Here is a 15,218-nt window from a genome sequence, read left to right as displayed (position 1 = left end):
GTGGATCTTTTCAGGCACCATATTGCTTGGATGATTCTGTGGATTCAGGATGTTTCAAAAGAACAAAAAAGAATTATACTTAGGATGCCAGAACTTGTACCCCTTTTGCTTTGGCCATTCAGTTTGTATATGGTGCAGGAGGATAACATAAAATTACTTTGTCTCTGGTCTCTGTTTCTAATTGAGAGATGCTGCAGCCCCTGAGCTCTGTCAAAAGTCAAACAGGCAATTATACCAGTTGAGGATCTGACTCTAACTAAATTTTTTGTTATAGTTTTGTGGTGTTACTGAGTCTAGACTGATTCTGCCATCCCCAAGCCAGTAATTACTGGCTGTGCCTGGGACTGACACCTGCACAGCACTAAAAAGTTAGATGAGACAGAATCTGGCCACCGTTATTTAACATCCTTGTCCCCATTTTATTCCTTCCCTTCTCCTCACTAGAGGAATCCTAAGCTGAAATAACAAGGCATTTTTCACATCATTACTGTCACCAGAGGTGACAGTCAGGCTGACTCAGGACCCATTCTAGTGCTGAAGCAAAATTTAGCTGGTTTATGTGTGGTGGAATTCTCAGTTGCCTTTTCTCCTCTGTTTGAAAGATTTTTAACAAAGAAAGTTATTCTATTTATTCCCTGTTCATCATTAGCTAAATAAAACTTCTCCATCAATATTCAGTTCTGGTAAGACTTTAATATTCAAATAAACCCATATACTCCAACAAACATGTCCATTATTACAGGTTACTTGGAGTTGATCAGGCATGTATAAAGATTTTTTTTCCCCCTAAACAATATTTATTAATTATGTTTGGAAAGCAAAAAAAATCACCCTGAGTGTCTTCATTCTATATGTCCAGTGAACCAACAAGCAAAAGGAATGTCCAGAGAACAAAATCCTGACATCCTTTACAGTGGTGTAAACAAGGTACCACACTGAAGGCAGTCACTTCAGGGTTAGTTAGATACCAGAAGATACCAGAAGACACAATGGGACTCTCTACTTTTTGAGAAGACAGGTAATTGAATAATATACTGACATTTAAAGCTTAGAGTCACCACTAACAACCACCTTAAGGTATGCTCAGAATTGCATTTCATACACAGAAAGGTTTATAGAACTAAACATCATTTATATTTGGTAAGGATTTTGCTCATCATTTTTCTATTAGTTACCATGCAGACACTGTTTCATTATTTGCCAACACCGGGACTGGAAATCTGCAAAACACAGATATAGTAGTTTGAATTCATGCTGCTTTTTTCAGCTCGATTTTCAGAGACTGTTTTGAGAACAGTGCAATATCAGAGTGTGAAAAAGAGAATGGTTCTGTTCTTTCTGTACACAGTGGCAGACAACATGATTTCTTTTACCGTGCACACTCGCAACCAAGTAATTATGTTTGGTGAAGAGACAATATGGAGCAAAATCCTTAATCCTTATCCTGTCTAACTGAATAAGAATTTAGGGATTTAGTTCTGCATAACAATGGCCTCACATTATTAATATATGATTACCTGTACCACGTTTAGTGGTTAGATAATATGTTGTCACCTAGTGTTTAGTATTTATTGCACATAATCTAGAAACAAAGTGCATTTATCTGAGGTTGTCTCACACATGCACTTATATTCTCCATACATTGTGAAGTGCATATAGACATGCTACTGAGTCATACACAAGTTATATTTGTATTATTCCAAATCTACAGCTTACAGGCTAGATTTTATCACGGGTGTATTCAGCTACAATCACTAGATGTCACATTCAGTTCTACCTCCATTGCTGTCACTCCAGGGTTTTAGGAATTTAACTGTAGATTCATAACCATGACAGGAACACACATTGTTCATATCATATGGAAAGTAACAAGCTTTTAGAACTCCTCTTTGTTCTGGGCTGGACTGACCACACTAAAATACTATGACAGCCTTAGGTTAAAGTGTCTGTCTAAATTAAAATCGTTATTATTACCAAAGAGAAATTAAGGAGCAATTTGAAAGACAGTGAAATGGAAAATAATTTAGTCAGACTTGATCCAGACTTAAATACTTAGTGCCTTTCTGTGAATTAAAATTTGGTTGAACAAAGAACTTCAGCTTGGATAACCTACTGTTAACCCATATGAAGCAGTTTTGTGGAGTCCCTCTGAGAAACTCCTATGGCATTAGGAGATGGCTGATTAACTGCACTGCTGTGACAGCTTCCACCCCCATGGAGTTTCCAGAGCATGCCTGTCAGGAAACCCTCCCTGGACAATTAGTCTGCTCTTTACTGACTGAACCTGAAAAGACGAAAGTGCAGTAGAATTATTTGCCAACTGACACAAGTTGATTCCTTGTCCTTAATGAAAATTGTGTTCCAAACCCTTCAAGGTTTTCTAGCACGTAGAGTACAACTCATTTCCAGATGAATGAGGACCATTCTTTCTCTCTTTATAAGATTGTGAAGAAAGCCTTTGGAAGCTATATAGATCATCTACCTACAAATTATGCCCTGGGGATACAATTCTTAATGATCATTAGATGGGTTTACTATTATATGAACAGTGCGAAGAAAGAATTATTTCCCTTTTTACTCCAAAGATGTTAATTGTTGCTGTTAATGTAAGAAAGTGTTTACTATTCTTGTCACACTGCCTCATTTGCAGGGGCAGATTATCTTGGGAAGAGAATTGTTTTTGTATTCCTCCCTGTCCTGAAATTCTATATAGCTCCCTGTGGGAAGAACAAAAGAACAGGACTCATTCTTCCTTATTTTGCTCAGCAGTCACACAGCTGATCTCACAATATGGTGTTGAGTTCATAATGCTTTCACATGTTTACCAAAATAAGAGAGAGAATTCTGTTTGTGTGTTTGACTTCGAATTATGAGAGATTTCAGGAATATATACTCCTGTATCAACTGGAGGGGTGAAGGAATGGTCCAAAGTTCAGTTTGGTTTTTAATGTTTCTTGCTCTTTCCATTCTTATTCCTTCCCTATACACTAGAGGAATAATGCAGAAAAAAAATATATTTTTAAAGGGACACAGGAGGGACCCTTCCTTTGTTCACTCTGACACTTACTTGGTATTTGTTTTATCTCATTTTGGCAAAATTACATTGCATCTGTCTGAAAGTGTTATTTAGTGTGTTATGAACTCTGCATGAAGTATTTTTGGATTTGATTTTGTTACACCTCCTCTTAGTCAATTATTTCTATTTCATATGAGTTACTTGAACCTGAGAGCTCCATTAACCTTCACTGTGCCTTCTCCTCAATTCTTAGTCTGGGTTCATATACGAACATAAAGAAAAGACAAATGAAACAGTGTCTTAAAAAGATTAAAAACTTATGAATTTATTGATTTGAGGAGAAGCTAAGAGGCATAGCTTATCTGTACTAAGATACCACCATTGTTCTGTTTGACTGGTTTTAGTGGACCAGAGCTTGTTTTCTGTCACTCTGCTGCCCTCTAACAACGTCACTCATTTTAATAGTATTAGGGGGGAATCCCACCCCCCTCCACCTTGTAATGTCATATGAAAAGAGGAAAAGTCTCTTGGGTACTTCAGAAATTTTACTCCTTCACAGTTCACTCCCTCCACCCAGAAACAAATCTTATGCTCCCTACCTTCATCAGAACAATCACAAAATCATGGAAAGTAAACTATAAACAGAAGCTCAAAAAGACATTTAACCCATTTCTCCAAAACTGAACAACTGAACATACCAAACTCTCAGCCCTGCATCATCGTGGAAATACAGCTGAAATTTGAGTGCTTTATGCAGACAGATAATGTCACGAGAGCATTTCTCAAAAGTGAAATGAACACATTTGTCTCAAACTAACAAAAACTTCAGGCCATGCAGCTCTTCCCTTTTGCTCTAAAGTCTTCAAAATCACTTCCTGAATTTATCATCTGAGCATTACAGAGTTCTCATTCGTAAGTTGTAACCACGCACTGAGCTATCTAACGGAATGTGCAGGTGTGACTGAGCAGATCTAAATACTGTGCTACAGAAAAGAAAGGAAAACAGTTGATCAAGTTAGTGCTTGATCAACTGTCACAAATTATAGTTCAGGAACATTATTCTAAACGTAACTGGCATGTCTTATGTTCCCCTTTAGGCTTTACATCACTTCCAGTTCATGAACGTCTTTGTTAGTGTTGTCTCAGTTACAAAAGATGATAGTTCATATTGTGGTTTTTAGAAACATAGTCCAAAGCAGGGACTTTCCCTCTGTTTTCAAGAAAAGTTTTTCAGAGCCCTTGTATTTCAACTGACAGGATGTTGCATTAAAACAACCTCAGCCTCCCTCCTTCAGCACTGTGCAAGGTCTTGTTCAGAAAGTATGGGTGTTGCTATTCTCTGGAAGTGCTCTTCCCTTCTGTACGGGACAGGATGCATTTCCCTGGAAACATTTACCTCAGTGCTCCTGTTTCAGAAACCCACTAAAACACAAATATCTCTGAAGTCAATGATATTTGATCTTGTAACATTGCAAGTACCAATGTACTAATTGATGGAAATTATGACACATTTTTATAAAACTCTTTAAAAGTGCAGTACAGGTTCCTCAAATCTAAGGGTTCTTTTCAAATCCTAAAAGTAACCAGTAATTTATATATTAGTTCAAGAGCAGAGGCAGAACCCATGTTCAGTCTTGTGCATGTTCCTTTAATTATAGGATATCCATGAATCTCTATCATGAGTAGGGAAAAACAAGTGCTGAAATAACAATCAGTCAAGTTCCATAAGGTGAAATATGAGGTTTTCTTACATAATTTCAGAATAAATAGTTTATAGCAGAAAATTCTCTTCAGTTGTTGATTGGAAGGAAAGATGTTTCACTGAGTACTTGTCAGAGAAATTTTTATTCATATGTACATTTCTTTGTGTTTCAGTAAAACTAAATCAGACTTGGTGTCATGGTTTAGCCCCAGCCAGCAACCAAGCCCCACACAGCCACTCGCTCACTTCCCCACCAGCAGGATCGAGGAGAGAATTGGAAGAATAAAGGCCAAAAAACTCATGGGTTGAGATAAAGACAGTTTAACAGGGAAAGCAAAAGCCACGCACACAAGCAGAGCAAAACAAAGAATTAATTCACTGCTTCCCATGGGCAGGCAGGTGTTAAGCCATTCCCAGGAGAGCAGGGCCCCATCCCATGTAAATGGTCCTTTTCCCTTAAATTTGCATTTCAGTACTAGAGCTTGGCATTTCTGCTGCATTTTCCTAAAGATTACAGGTTTGCTTTTCAGGAACTGCTAACATATATCCAGTAAAAGAACAGAAGGGCTGACATGGTCATAAATCACTTGCAGTACTGCAGCCTTGGTGTTGCCAGGAGTACCTGCTTATCTTAGCAGAAACCAGAGCTGAGCACAGCCTGCAATGCCAATAAGTGTCTCAGAGGTCTGAGAAGAGAGGGAGCAAGAGAGTCATATAATCCAGAGAGCACTCCATGCTCAGACAGCCTTTCTCAGCCAGTGCAGGACAGCTAGAGAGTCCCAAGGCATCCTAACAAAACCCAGAAAGCTCCTGTTTCTTGATTTATGTCAGCCTTCATTCTTACACTTGTGTTTCATTCTGTCTGTGAAACAGCTCAGTGTTGAGCTACAGCAGTTTTCTTTGGCAGATGTTTAGCATGTTACCCAGTAGGAACACCATACTAGGCTGAGGAAAAATCTTAAGTGTCACTATAGAATAAGGAATAAAGAGTATTACCTCGTTCAGCTTTCAATAATAATGTTCCAGATTGATTGTTGTAAACCTAAACACCCATTGCCTCTCTGATTTCTTGACTGTCCATAGTCTAAGACAGAATTATCCATTAAATCTCATGTTATTCTGTTAGTGCATACATTTCCTTCAGGTTTAATCTGTTGTTTTTATTTGTATTCTTCTCTTTTTTCTTCTTTAATCTTGTATTAGGCTATGAAGTTGGGGTTTTTCCCCTCTTTTACAATAGATTGCAGACAACTGTTTGCCAACCCAGAAGGCTTAAATTACATTATGAGTATAGACTATAAATTGCCTTAGATTCCTCATAATTACTAAAGACTGACTTTGTGCAGCAAAGTAACTGTCTGTATGAATGCTGGAAGGCTTTTATCCTAATGGTTACATTCATAATGCACAGGACAGTGTACTATGTTACAGCTCCATTGCAGCTCATACACCTTAGGCATAAATAACACCTTTAAGTAATAGACCACATTCTTCTTCAAGGGTGCTTTTCTTTTCCAAGATATTGGTATTCCCAACTGTCAGCCCTTTCAGTTTCTGTTTCATTTTTAAAGGGTCTGTATAGTCATATCAGCCACACTTATTTTCCTTACATGGTCTCACAGATAAATAATATGTTTGATTATCTTCTTTACAGGCATCTAATATTTAAAACTTGAAATTTTTCACATGCAGACTCTAGGGCCAGTTTTCTCTCTTTTATTATTTGGAAAGTTCTTGAGAATTCTTTTATCTAATGGAGCAGCACTTGCACTTTGTGCTTTGTAACAGTGTTGTTTCCAATTCATTACATAAGGAGAAATGAGGCATCTTGTGAAGTAAGCATTAGAATATGAAGTCAAAAAGTCTGCACTGCTAAGCCAGATTGATCCTTGGGGAAATTGGATATTTCCACCCCACTAAAAAGCTATTATAATCACATTCTTTCGACTGCCAAGCAAGCTGCACTAGAGACTCCGCTTGCTCCCTGCTTAATACATCTGACTTCTAATACCTCACTTTTGAGTCAAAGCAAGAGATTTTGCCAGTCTTTTTGTGAATCTCTTGCATCTACTGATTCCCAACCTGCATTCCCATCCTGGTTTAATTAGATTCTAGCATCCTTGCCAAGTCCAGGACAACATAAACTTGCAGCAATGCAGGAACAATATCTTCTGAATTAAACACTGATTCCTCCAAGACTCAGAGTGCAAACAGAAGGAGTAAAAAGCAGAAATGGCATTTATATCTAGATGGTACTTGTACATTCAATATTTATACATTCAGCCTTGGCTTTCCAGTGTTGTCTCTAGAGCACAAGGCTACTGAGGTAAAAGCTGAAGTGTCTCATCTTCCATGTAAACCATTTTTTTCCTATCTCCTCCACTCTGCCTCCTTGCTTTGATGTGTTATCTGATCTTGTTACATTTTGAAAGGAATTATTTACAAATCCAATATATTCTTTCTCTGAGACTGATGATCAGCTCAAGGGATTTTTAGCCGTAACATTTCCTGTATTTCTGGGAATTCATAACAGGAATAAAAGTCATCAAGAAACACTGATCGAGATACTAGTTTGTGTTTTTCCATCTGTTTCCATCTGCACAGTCCAAAATTCTTTTATAGGCAATTCATCATACCCTCAAGGAACAACTAGGAAAGTCCATACTAGGAAGGCTTAGACCTTAGCAAAGCTAAGTCTACAGTCTGATACCTCAATTTCTCACTACCGGTACCCTCAAGTTACAACTCCTAGGGAAGTCTTTGACCTTGCAAGGAAAGATGGAAAATCTGGAGCCAGATTACAGAGTTCTTCTGAAAAAAGATCCATATCTGTGAGTCTCATTCTGAACTCAATTGTTTTGAATCCAGAAAGCAAACTGTAGCACAGAAGACTAATACACGTTAAGGGAGTGTTCTACATCCATGTATGTACATGAGCTATGTAAAATTTTTAGGAAGATGTTATGTCACTTACTGAACCAACAGACAGAGAAAATGGTTTGCTAAGAGAAAAGTTCAACAATTTATATGGCTTAAGAAACCAGGAGTTCTGAAAAATCAAAAACACAAGAACTTCAAACAGCTTCTGTACAGCTCAGACATGTAACTTAACAATAAACAAACATGAAAGGCAGCAAAACATTAGGTTAGATCTCAGGATAAAACAAGATTGTTTGAATGTCCCAAGTTAAGTGTGTTTTTGTAGTCTGCTTTCCCAGGCACTGGAGCATTACCATAGACTGTGTTGCTTTTAGAGTATGGCTATAGCCAGTAACCTGTCAAACAAAATAAGCATATTTCAAGTCTCTTATCAATTTTTCAAAAGAATTAAAATATAAGCTGGTATTTATTCTAAATTCTTTGAAAAAAGAATTTATTCAGGTTACTAATAAACTATTGCATTTATGTAAAGCAAATTAATTTGATCTGAGGATCAAAAAGTCATTTTGACTTGTCTTTTTCACCTATTGCCAACTGATTAAAAGGAAGCTTTCCAAAGTGTTTCTCTTTGAATCAAAGACATTAAACAAAATCTCCAATGATAAATTTAATATTTTAAATTCATCAGAATATTTTTAATTCATCATACTACTGATGGAAAATGTGCATGTCACTAACTTTATCTACTGAATTTCCTTTTAACTCATGAAATAACTCATCTGTATCCTTAGTATGCTGAACAATGAATCAAAAATCTCACACTCCAGTGCAGAACTTAACAACATAAGCAAAGGTAATCTATCCAAACCAAAAGAACTGTTATGTACCTCTTGTGTAAATCTTGCAAGTCACACTTTGCCTTTAAACTGATTTTGATTATTTGACTATAATGAGCAAAAACCATTTGCAAAGTGACTGTCATTTAATTAAGTTACTCCAGAGCTAAAATTTAGCACTTTATTTTAAAACTACCCTTGAATCCTTCCAAGAAAATGTGTTATAAATTCAAGTTGAAGCACCCTTCAGGATATGTCTTGTATTATCTGTAAAACGTGTGTGTGGTAGTAAAACAAAAAGAGCTCCCAACAGAGATAATTTTGAAAAGTATTATTAACAGTCTTCAGGCTCAAGTAGTCATCCCTTGCATCAGATATAAGATCTACAGAAGTCTGTTTCCTAAACAGTCTGAAGTAGATGAGAAGCTGCAACAAGCTAATGTGTGGTTTATTGGGGTTTATTTCTATTGACAAAGCCAACATCTTTAAAATTATCTGTTACTATCTGTCCATTAGGCAAGTTTTCTTGTTACTACTGATGGTGCACTGCTAAAACCTTACATTAATGTACCTGCTTTCCTTCCCTTTTGACCACAAGAGAGCTTATGAGAAATAAGAACACAGACAGCAGACATTTCCCTGCAGCAGCCTTATTTTATGCTAGAGAATGTATTTTCACTTTTTTTTTCTCCTGCATTACATATTAAAGAAAAAAAAGACTTAATTCTTGCAAACAGCCCTGTGGCATTCCAGCTGGCTCCAAAAAAGACAAATATTTTCCCTAAGCACTGGCTGAGGTGGGTTCCATCTGGAATCACTTTTCTCCTTATTTTTGACAGATTGTGTTGTATTTTTAAGAAAACAAATAAGCAATAATTTGTTATTCTATCAAAAGCAAAAAGTCAATAAAGAAGAAGTGTGGGTGAAATGCAGCTTCTTCAGTTTCCCACTTTTGAGTTCCGCAAAATTTTCATTCAGCATCTTCCTATTTCTGTCAAACCATCTCTTTTTGTATAGATTTTAAATAATTTTATTCTAGTTATAAATTTAAAATGGATTTCCAAGGCTAACAGTGATGGTCCTTAGTGCTTTCTTATTGCTATTTAATTGCCTTAACACGACCAGCACTTTGACAAATTGGATAAAATATATCCATCTATTTTCCAGTTTCATGTTAATAGTTTTTACTGTTACTGTTTAATGTCTTGATGCTTTTTAAAAGGAGAAGATATGAACCTTGGCTAGAAGCACACTAATGTAAGACAAAAAATCAGAACAGAATTTTTGCTTGGTCAGGACAGGGGGCTGTAAAATACAGAAAAGAACTGTATAGTCTGAACTGTACAGTAGTTTCGATTGAAATTTCCTTTTCTTGTTTTGTGGTCCTTGATGTAAGTTTTTGCATGTTTTTAAAATTAGATTTTTGGATTGAAAACACTTTTCAGGAGCTCCAGCACCAATTGTGTGTCCTCAGGTTTTTTTGCCCTTGTGCAAGTAGTTCTTTCACTTTCTGTAGCACTGTTAGCCAAGCTGCAGAAACTAATTACAAGATTTCGTAGAAATACTTTATTAAATTTCTCTGTCACTTTGCTAATAAGTTAGTTAAATCTCCCTGTAAAATTAATATCAAATCTTGAAGGTTATGTAAATGCCTTCATTAATCAAAATCTTGGTCCTTTTTTATTAATTAGATCTAAAAGTTTATGTAAAACTTCACCAGCTTTGCCAATTAATTTTATTCTTCACAATCACATTGCTAAGCAGTCCTTTAAAGACTCACTGACTTTATGATTCTTAATTAGTGCATTTCTCCTAATTCAGGGTAGAAAGGAAAATGCCTGCATTGAACTTTTGTGGACAGAAACCTTTCTCTTTTAAATGAAATTTGTGCTTCTAAGCTATTCATTGATGCCCACTCCTCACACGTCAGAATTTTCTCCTGTGAGATAATAGTGATGTCTGTAGTTTTTGATTTTGATATTGTAAACAGAGGATTATGACTGCACATAGGGATTAAGTTATGGAGATGATAAAAAATAGCCTTAAACTGCTGAAAAGCCATTTTAAAAATATAGGTTATGGAGAGTGTCAGTAAACAGAAGGCTTTTGATGTGGTATCGCCTGAGTCTTCGTCATTTATACTCCTCTGTTGTCAGCTCACTAAACCCTGCAAAACTGCAAAATTTCCAGTCATCTCCTAAATTGGGAATGATCTTGTTTCCTTTGGTCATAAAATGCAACTGTTAAAGAATGAGTGTAATCTGACATGATGTGTACTGATATTTTTTTCAGAATGCTTTGCGTTTGGAAGCTGAAATATGAATTTTTTGTGGGCTAAGTCATTGATCAGTTTGATGTCAGAACTGCTTACTGTGCTGTAAAAGCTTTGCTCCCTTTCACTGCCATAGCCTGTGGGATCAGCCTCCGTGTGACTGCAAAGGAACACAAAGCCCAGCCATTTCCCACCATCTCCTCATCTGCTGCAATCACATTCTGTGATAACTGAAAAATCACCCATTATTAGTCCAAGACCACAAATTTGTAACTCAGAGAACACAATACAAAGCCTGTTTTGGAGACACATGAAGAAGGGAGTAAAGAGTAACATGTGACAGGGTGAAGAATAACAAGCGTTGAAATTATTAAGCTTCAAGGACCAGCATGAAAACTACGTAGTTATATTATAAACATAGTTGTTTAGACTCTCTCATTGGTTTTTATTTTCCACAAGTTTGAAAAAATATTTACATTTATCTCAGGGTTTACACTGAATCACAGAGAATTTTTTATGAGAACTTTCAACGTACACCACTCTCTTCTAATCAAAACAACATGGCCTCTCCTAATAGTTGCTAACTCCTGCCTGTATGGGTTTTTTGAGGATTATGATGATATTAAAAGTCTGCAGAGTGGTTTGTCCGTCACACCTGAATTAAACTGCTGGTAGAAATGAAGGAAGGGAAGTCAGAACGCAAATTAATTCTTTCAAAACAACGCAGATATCTGTGGTTGTCCAACACATTTCTGAGCCTGAGTTCCTGGAAAATCATAAGCTGTATGAACTACAGTAGCCTTTTTTTGTCCCAAAAAAGAGGCAGCTTCCAATACTAAGAATATTATTCAGTTCAGGATTTTGTTAATTCTCGAGGAGGGATATCAGCCTTCACACAGGAAGCACACCTCACCTGAGGTGACAGGATGACCATGCTGAGGATGGCACACAACTGCATGGCCACTAGGCCATGCACAAACACCACATTTATAAAAAAAGGTGCTTTGGATTGTATGTCTTCTAGGCATCTTTCTTTTGTTGTATTCAAGTAACAAGTTAGGAGAAAAGAGGCAGCAATCCCAAATATACCTCACCACTAAATATGCCTCTGGATTTTCAGAGTGATTTTTTTCCCATCTCTTCCTTCCTGCAGCTTTCTTTTCCTTTCTCCTAATAGTTTTATAAACTTATTGTAAACTTTTCATGTTCAAACTACCTTTTACAGTCTTGCTTCTCACCCATATGCGGAACTCTGAATCATCCACATCAAAACTTACAAAATTGGCATTTTGTCACTTCAGGAAAATAGTAGCTAAGATTAAACCATATATTATTTATTTTATTTACTTTTTATTGTAAAAGCCACTGTTACTGCCTGAGAGCCAAGAGTACTGATCTTCACAAGATCTGGGACACCTTTGTGGAATTTTTTATATTTACATTTCAATTTGTTTGTTGCTGCACATTACAGATGTACCTTTCTCACAGTACTATCTTCAGACAACAGCATCAATTTAAAAAATTTCTCTTTTTGCTCATGAGGGGTTGGGAACAGAAGGTTGGACCTTCAAATTTGACACCCAGATTCCTCATCCATGAAAAACTACAGTTGCCATAAGCATTCCAGCCCTCAGCAGTCCTGTGGAGGGCAGCACCCATTCCTCACAAGGACGGACCCAGCTCAGCTTCCCAGTGTCACACACCAGTTTAAATAATACCACTAAGAAAAAAATCATAAAAATGAGCAATTGAATCCTTTAAAGTGAAATCTGTTTTAAAACTTCTGTTCTGAAAAATACAAGTAGGAAATAAAGGCAGCTAGAAGAATAGTATGTCATGTCAATAAGGTTTATGGGATACTCTGTTATTCTTCTGCAAGTAATACAATTTTGATTCATTTCCAAATAAATATCTTCAGTTCTTCTCAGTATTATTCAGATCAGAAACTTCCAGGATTGTTACAGTCTTACAAAATAGCAAGTGTTTGCTTTCTATATCCTTATTTAAACATTATTTTATGCCATCTTTGATCTCAGATCGTGCTTTGCAGCATGTACATAGACTGTTTTACCCACTGCTAAAATGCAGCCATCTCTGAGGCAAAACACAGCACCTGTTTCATTGTATTCAAAGCACTACAGCCTTTAGAACAGACTATAGTATCCAACTGAAACTGCAGGAAGCATTTTGCTAGACAGAACATAGTTAACTTCTGGAATTTGACCATGGCATTCTGATTAACACCTCTGTCTTGCAGGAAAGATTGCCCATGAGATTTTCTCAGTATTCACTTATACTCCTTGTATGCTTTCATCCCTGTTTACAAGTAAACTAGTCCTTCCAGGATGGTGTCAAGAAGCAGTATACGTCAAAAATGGATTTGCTTGAAATGAGACGTGTTCACAAAGTCTTATTTTTTAAGATTTTGCAGGAAATATGTGGTGCTTTCTGAACAGACACATAATTTTCCTTCTCAGTCTTTCTGCTTCCAGAAAGAGATCTTCATGTGTCAGGAGGGAAATGTTGTTAATGCCACCATTGTTAGAAAATCCTAACGGTAGGATGCTCCAGCCTTTAAATGCCTTTAAGTGCCATGCTGGTTAAACCTATAAACTTTTGATTAGTATCTATATATATACCATAGCCTGTGAGGTGTCAGACCACTGGGAGTGAGCACTAGGTTAGACTTCTGAAGAATTTTTCTCTCTTTCATCCTTATAGAGGAAATGACAGCAATGTGTTAGCAGAGGGAATCAGTATGATGTGACAGTTTAAGAGACTTGCCAAAGACTGTAGGAAACATCATGGGATGAAGGGCAAGTCGGCAGGATAACCCTCCCCACTTCACTTTTTCATGAGTCAGTCTTGACAATTATCTGCATCAGGAAATACAGGAGGATAAAGCCAAATATTTCTGTAATGTAAAGCTGTTAATTTACGTAACAGACGAAGACCAGTTTGTCAGAATGCAGCAGAAATCAAAGAGTAGATGGTTCCTTTGCTCTCAGTTTCAAAGACAGCACTTGGCCAAATGCAAATACAGCCATGCTACTAAATAAAATGGAGATGAGATGCTTTCTAGACCTTGAGGTACAGCTCCTTTCCACACAGCAAAACTACTCTCTTTCCCTCTCGAAATGCTGCATCCATGCCCAAACCATGTAACCCTAAATCATGGCCTGGCAGAAAAGGAAAAGGTAATCAGGGGGTGTGGTACCCACAACAGGGTTTGCTACAGGTCAATGTCCAACCCCATGCCCCAACCCTGTTGTATTCATAAGCACAGACATAGCCCATTAAGACTTCCAAAACACAAATTCCCCTTTTACATGGAATTCCACTTTTCTACTGTCTTAATTTCTGTCTTGTGGATGTTCACAGCAAGACAAGGGATCCCAGTATCCTCTAAAAGCATTCAGATTTCCAGCCTCTCTTGAAGAAAAAAGGAGTCTCTCCACAATCCAGTAATTCTCTACTAAAGAGATACCTGTTTATATTTTAGAAAAGAAGCTCTTTTTCTTCCATTAGATCCATCATCATATCACACATTTGAGGGAAAAGTTTATGAGGTTTTATTGAATATCTAATGTAAATGCTACTGAAAATTAAAATGGCAGAAAATCACTGGAAACTTTACATAAACAAATTCATATGTTTTCACTGTTTTCAAATTCATTTCTCCAGTGAATTAGGTTTTTTTGAGTATTTGAAGCATTTCACAGCTCAGCTTGCTCTGTAACTACCAGAAAACATTTCATACTTGGATACACAGATTTTCTTTCTGTTTTCTATCACTGAAAGACTTCTTATAAGATTATATAATAGCTCTTAATGGGGTTTTTCAGTTTCTTTTTAAAAAATTAATTTTCCATGTGTCTTTATGCCGCTCCTCTTCCTAGAGTGGCGAGTTAATGATGGTAGCAGTTTCAGAGAGGGGGTGATTGATGTAACGAGGAAAAAAGAGAAACATCTTTAAACTGCAGAGATTTATGGAAATAATTTGGAATGAATGCTGGAAGAGAAATGCCTAGCCTTGATTGGTGTATGAGCTCTCAGAATCTGAAAAACCTTCTGCAGGGGTTTAGTAGCTTTAATAAATACATTCACAATGCCATACACCTATAAAAATACAGCCCCTCAGTTTCACTACATGCAGGTTTCCCTTGTACAAACTGCCAATATTCTTTAAGAAAAAACAGAGTTTTTTGGAAGCAAATTCAGAAACAAAGTTCCTGACTACCTCTGGGGGATATGCAGTAGCCTGTCTTTCTGCAAACTTTTAAGCAAGTTTTTCTCTTCAATAATTGCTATTAGAAGTCCTTGTTCAGCACTTCTTTTAGAAATAATTCTTAAAAAGTTGCCCCAATGACACAATGATTTCTACACTTTTTTTATTTTCCCCCCCTACACTTGGTAAATATATGAATAAGATAAATTGCTACTGAACCTGGAGATCATTCTACAGCACTAGAGAACAGCGGATTTAACAGCGGAGACAAAGGAAACCTCAAA

At 36.8% G+C, this 15,218-nt stretch overlaps 1 protein-coding gene across 2 annotated transcripts in view; it reads left to right on the top strand.

Moving 5' to 3' along the window:
- Positions 1-15,218, top strand: part of OLFM3 (olfactomedin 3) — a 50,795-nt gene that overhangs the window by 14,064 nt on the left and 21,513 nt on the right. The gene's annotated exons all lie outside the window — the stretch shown is intronic.

The sequence above is a fragment of the Manacus candei genome, unplaced genomic scaffold (genome assembly GCF_025592945.1).
Source record: "Manacus candei isolate 608988 ecotype Guabito, Panama unplaced genomic scaffold, ASM2559294v1 h1tg000005l, whole genome shotgun sequence".
Lineage (NCBI taxonomy): Eukaryota > Metazoa > Chordata > Aves > Passeriformes > Pipridae > Manacus > Manacus candei.
The sequence above is the reverse complement of the archived record's forward strand: the minus strand, read 5'-3'. Positions and strand labels throughout refer to the sequence as shown.